The 5,918-nt window shown below is 43.2% G+C and overlaps 1 pseudogene; it reads right to left on the bottom strand.

Annotated features, from left to right (window-relative positions):
• Window positions 1-4,983: 4,983 nt before the first annotated feature.
• LOC110568064 (translation machinery-associated protein 7-like) lies at window positions 4,984-5,603 on the bottom strand (annotated as a pseudogene).
• Window positions 5,604-5,918: the final 315 nt, after the last annotated feature.

Raw genomic sequence — 5,918 nt, 5'->3', positions numbered from 1 at the left:
ATCCTCCACAGTGGCCCTTTGTTTTGATTCTGAAGGACTACAAATGCACACTGTTGTGCATTTTTCATTTATAGTGGGTTTGAAGATATTTTTCATCTGCATGTAGCATTTCCATTGCCCACTCTGTGAATTGCCTAGTGACATTCTTTGCCCACTCTTAGTTTTTTTTTTTTTTGTCTTTTCTGTTGATTTTCAGGAGTTCCTTATGTATTCCAGATTTCCTTGTTGCTTTTAGATAGTGCATGTGTTTTCTCCAAGACTAGCATCTTTTTGGTAACTTCCTCTGCAGCGTATCTTGAGAGTGGAAGTGTAGATAGTTAAGGCGCTGGTCCACCTTATTTCTCTTCATTAATTGAACAAGATTTCACACCACCGTCTCCTAAACTACTATCTTTTCTTCATTGATTTGTGGCACCTTAGACCTTTATCTGTCAGTTCCTACACAGGCAGCATGCTGCTTTTATTATTGTGGCTTTTTAGTTATTTTATTTTATTTTTATTTTTATTTTTGAGACGGAGTCTTGCTGTCGCCCAGGCTGGAGTGCAGTGGTGCAATCTCAGCTCACTGCAACCTCCACCTCCTAGGTTCAAGCGATTCTCCTGCCTCAGCCTCCTGAGTAGCTGGTACTGCAGGCGCCCGCCACCACGCCTGGCTAATTTTTGTATTTTTAGTAGAGATGGGGTTTCACCATGTTGGCCAAGCTGGTCTTGAACTCCTGACACTGTGATCCATCCACCTCAGCTTTTTATTGTAGCATGTTATTAATATCTGGTAAGGAGAAATCCCTCCTCTTTATTCTTCTTTTTCCTCCTTTTTAATGATTTTATCTGCTGTTGTTGACTTCAGGGTACACAAGACCAGTTCATCTCAACACAGGACTCAGATGAAAAAGCCTGAGCCCCTTCTTCTCTCTCTCACTATTCCACCCAATGCACTCGTGCGCTCTCTCTCTCTCTCTGTCTCTCTCTCTCTCACACACACACACACACAATCAATAGAAATACAGACTCGCATTCCTTGGACAAATAGCCACACAGGTCTGGAAAACAACAGATAATCTATAGAGACCCAGTCGGATTTTAGTCAGTCCTATTCCCCAGAGCTAGAACAGTGCCTGACACCTGTAGGCATTGCATAAATATTTGTTGAATGGTTGACAAGGTGGCAAAAATAAGTGGTTTTACTCTCACACCAAAGCTTATATCTATTTTCTTCCTATGAGTTTCTTACATCAGCATCTGAATAGAGCCTCACCTCGGCTTTCTCTTACAGAAGACGTTTCACAACTTGAATGGACTCTATTGCAACCATTAATGAGGAAATCGAATTTATGTTAGAACCATGATGCTTATAAGAGGAAATGGGGCCGGGCGCGGTGGCTCACGCCTGTAATCCCAGCACTTTGGGAGGCCAACGCGGGTGGATCACGAGGTCAAGAGATCGAGACCATCCTGGTCAACATGGTGAAACCCCGTCTCTACTAATACAAAAAATTAGCTGGGCATGGTGGCGCATGCCTGTAATCCCAGCTACTCAGGAGGCTGAGGCAGGAGAATTGCTTGAACGCAGGAGGCGGAGGTTGCGGTGAGCCGAGATCGCGCCATTGCACTCCAGACTGGGTAACAAGAGTGAAACTCCGTCTCAAAAAAAAAAAAGAGGAAATGATGAGGAAGCAGCACTGAGTGGAGGGAGAAGGTGCTATTCAAAAGACACAGCCGGCCGGGCACGGGGACTCATTGGGAGACCGAGGTGGGCGGATCACTTGAGCTCACGAGTTCAAGACTAGCCTGAGCAACATTGCAAAACCCTGTGTCTTCAAAAATACCAAAAAAAAAAAAAAAAAAAAAAAGCCAGACATGATGGCACATGCCTGTAATCCCAGCTACTCAGGAGGCTGAGGTGGGAGGATTTCTGGGGCCTGGCAGGCAGAGATTGCAGTGAGCAGTGATCGCACCACTGTACTCCAGCCTGGGTGACAGAGAAAGACCCTGTCTTAAAAAAAAAAAAAAAAAAAGACACAATCTTTCACTGGCGTGTCCTGGGGCTTGATTATTAAGTAAAGGGTAGTAAGCGGATGAGAATTTACAAGGATCTGTGCTAATTGCTGGTGGTGACCAGGGAAAGGAAGATCCAGAGGTCAAGATCATCAAACACTGATTCTCTTCAGGAAGGCCAGGTTCCCGTAGCTCTGGGTTTAGGCTATATATTTTTTATATATTTGAATACCTCCCTTGCTTTGTTTCCTAGAAGAAACTCGACTATGTTTTTGGAAATCTTATCTAACACATACTCTACATTTCCCCCCATTAAAAGAACCGCTTTTATAAAATAATTTGTTCAATAAACATTTTTAAGGTCCTTGGCATGGTGCGGTTGGTAGCTCACACCTGTAATTCCAGCAGTTTGGGAGGTCAAGGTGGGTGGATCACCTGAGCTCAGGAATTTGAAACCAGCCTGGGCAACATGGCGAAACCCGGTCTCTGAAGAGAAATAGAAACATTAGCCAGGTATGGTGGTGCATGCCTGTAGTCCCAGCTATGTGTGAGGCTGAGGTGGAAGGATCACTTGAGCTCAGGAGATTGAGGCTGCAGAGAGCCAAGATCATACCACTGCACTCCAGCCTGGGCAACTGACTGACACCCTGTCTCAAAAAAATTATATACGAGATATAAAATTGTGTATATACAGTTGACATAAAATAGTATATATACAATTGATATAAAATTGTATATATCATACACAACTCCTACCTCTCGTATAATCTTTGTGTTTATTATTATTATTTTTTGGTTTTTAGTCAGTCATCTTTGACTATGTGTTTATTATTTTAATGGCTGCATAATATTCCAGAGTTAACTAATATACCGTGATTTGCATGACCCAATTGCTGGACACGGAAGTTGCATCTATGCTTTCGTTATTTAGCATTTTCTCCTTTTGAACGGTTCTTTAGGATGAATCTCCATGCGCAGAATTGTGGCAACAAAGGCTGTGCAAAGGCTTATGCCAGCTGCCCCCAGGAATGCTGAGCTCATGCACCCACCAACAGCAGCACGTGGTCACAGCCCCGTCACCAGCATTGCGGTGCTCAGCGTTTCTTTGTGTTTCTTTTTTTTTTTTTTTCACTTTTCATTTTGAGATCGTTAGAGATTCACCTACAGTTTTAAGAAATAAAGTAGGTCAGGCGCAGTGGCTCACGCCTGTAATCCCAGCACTTTGGGAGACCAAGGCAGGCGGATCACCTGAGGTCAGGAGTTTGAGACCAACCTGGCCAATATGGTGAAACCCTGTCTCTAGTAAAAATACAAAAATTAGCCAGGCGTGGTGACACATGCCTGTAATCTCAGCTACTCAGGAGGCTGAGGCAGGAGAATTGCTTGAACCCAGGAGGTGGAGGTTGCAGTGAGCTGAAATCATACCATTGCACTCCAGCCTGGGTAACAGAGTGAGACTCCATCTCAAAAAATAAATAAATATATATATATATATACACACACATACATACACACATATATATAGAGAGAAAGAAATAAAGCAGAGACAGCCTATAAATGCTTCACCCAGTTTTCCCCCAATGGTAGCATGTGGCCTAACTATAGGACATCACACCCAGGAACTTGATGTTGGTTACATGCATTCGTGTGTGTGTGTGCGTGTTAGTTCTATGCCATGTTATCTTATGTGTAGACTCATATAAGCCCCCACCGCAGTCAAGATACGAAACAATTCTGTGAGTAGCAAACCTGATCTACTCTTTTATAACTCTCCTCCCCTCTCTTCTCCCCCATTCTTAGCAGCTACTGTGTGTTCTCCATCTTTATAACTTGTCATTTCAAGAACATTATCTAAAAGGAATCACATAGTAAGTAACCCGTGGAGATTGGCTTATTTCACTCAGTGTCATTCCCTAGAGACCAGCCTGGCCAACATCCTGAAACCCCATCTCCAGTAAAAATACAAAAATTAGCTGAGCGTGATGGCACATGCCTGTAATCCCAGCTACTCAGGAGACTGAGGCAGGAGAATAGCTTGAACCTGGGAGGCGGAGGTTGCAATGAGCCGAGATCACGTCATTGCACTCCAGCTTGGGCGACAAGAGTGAAACTTTGCCTCAAAAAAAAAATTTTTTTTTTAAAGATAATATGATACATAAACAAAGACACATCAGCCCAGCAGGACACTGGAAAATATTTCATCATTATACACATTAACAGTTCCACAGCAAATCTATGAACACTCACATAAGTGGAATAAATAAAGCATAAATCATGTGGAATAAATATGGGCATAAAATGTGGAATAAATAAATAAGTGAAGTCAGGTGTGTTGGCTCATGCCTGGAATCCCAGCACTTTAGGAGACTGGGGCAGGAGGATCGCTTAAGCTTAGGAGTTTGAGACCAGCCTGGGCAACATTGTAAGGCCCCGTCTGTAAAAAATAATAATAAATACATAAGTGGAATAAACAAGCATTCTTGTTTCAGTTTAGATCTGAAGGTACCAACAGGTGAACTCAGGTCAGATTTGGAAGCCAAATAAGTCGTGAAAAAATTCTAGAGTCATCTTCCTCTGCCCTTCCTGGTGTAACATAGAGAAGAGGACGCTTTCACAAAGGAGAATTTATAGACCGTAAATTTACATATTTACATATAGTTCATGGAACATATTTGCTTTTTAGGCAAATAAGTGTTTGCTGTTTCTCATTTGTCTTCAGCTCAAAATAATCCCTATGTCAAAGCAGCATATTTTGGGGGAGCACATTCTGATCCCCTACAATGGTCTTCGCATTTCATCTTGTTTAATTTCCTGAATCCGGTATGATACTATTATCCACCTTTGGCGGATCAAATGACTTGCCCAAAACCAACAGCTCGTTAGGTGTGGGACCAGGGTTTGAACCCAGGCTCTCTGGCTGCAGAGCAGCCACCACGCAGCCTGCGCTCAGTAGGTGTGCCTTGAATGGCATCGAATTCTGCTCTCCAGTCACGCACTGGGAACTTCGTGAGGCCCGTACACGGCATTGCCCTGGCTCGGGGCATGCACATTGTTATATGTATTGAAAAATGCCAGAAATGGCCAATTTTTGTCTCCTTCCTCAGGTTGTACTGAGGACAGAGAATTTCCTGAGTCTTCAGGTTTCCAGCTGAATCCTAAATCTGCTGGTAGCCAGCTGGGTGACTTAGAACACATTTCTTAATTTCTCTGGACCATGGTGTTTTCACTCGTAAAATGGGTTCCTTTTTAGTCCTTTTTTTTTTTTTTTTTACAAAAATTTATTCTTAAATGTACAACAGCTCAAGATAACACTTAATTTCAGCTATAGGTGGCAAAAGATGTTATGACAGGGAATACAGATGTTTAAATACAGATAAAATAAAGGGTCACCATCTCCTCAGGGACAAGGAACAGCTTACTTTTTCCAGATTTCCTAATTCCGCCTGTAGCCAGGGGCCCTTCCCTGCGGCCTCCGCTTTCAGCTCCTCGAGTTTCTTCTGCTCTTCTTTCTGTTTCTGCCCGAAAGCCTGATCTTCCTCGTCCATCTCCTCGGCCTGCTTCCTGGGCTGTTTCAGGGGCTGCTTCTCGCCACCTTCCCGGCCGGACATGGCGCCTGCCACCCCTTCCCCAGACCCTCCTTTTTAGTCTCTAAAATCTCTAACTTTGATAGAACAAAGGTGGATCATCCTAAGCTGGAGCAGATTTCATTTTGCTGTTTACTTTCCGGGATGTTTGAAATATCCTTTTTCAATGTATAACCCAGCAATTCCACTCCTAGGTATACGCCCGGAAGAATTGAAAACAGGAACTCAGACAGATGTTTGCATGTCATCGTTCATAGCAGCATTGATAACAGTAGCCAAAAAGTGGAGACACCCTGAGTGTTCATCAGTGGGTGAATGAATAGACAAATTGTGGTATAT

The sequence above is a fragment of the Aotus nancymaae genome, unplaced genomic scaffold, assembly GCF_030222135.1.
Source record: "Aotus nancymaae isolate 86718 unplaced genomic scaffold, 86718_ANA_hifiasm-v0.15.2.pri h1tg000053l, whole genome shotgun sequence".
In the NCBI taxonomy this organism is placed as follows: Eukaryota; Metazoa; Chordata; class Mammalia; order Primates; family Aotidae; genus Aotus; species Aotus nancymaae.
Note: the sequence above shows the minus strand (reverse complement) of the source record. Positions and strands in the feature narration are given on the sequence as shown.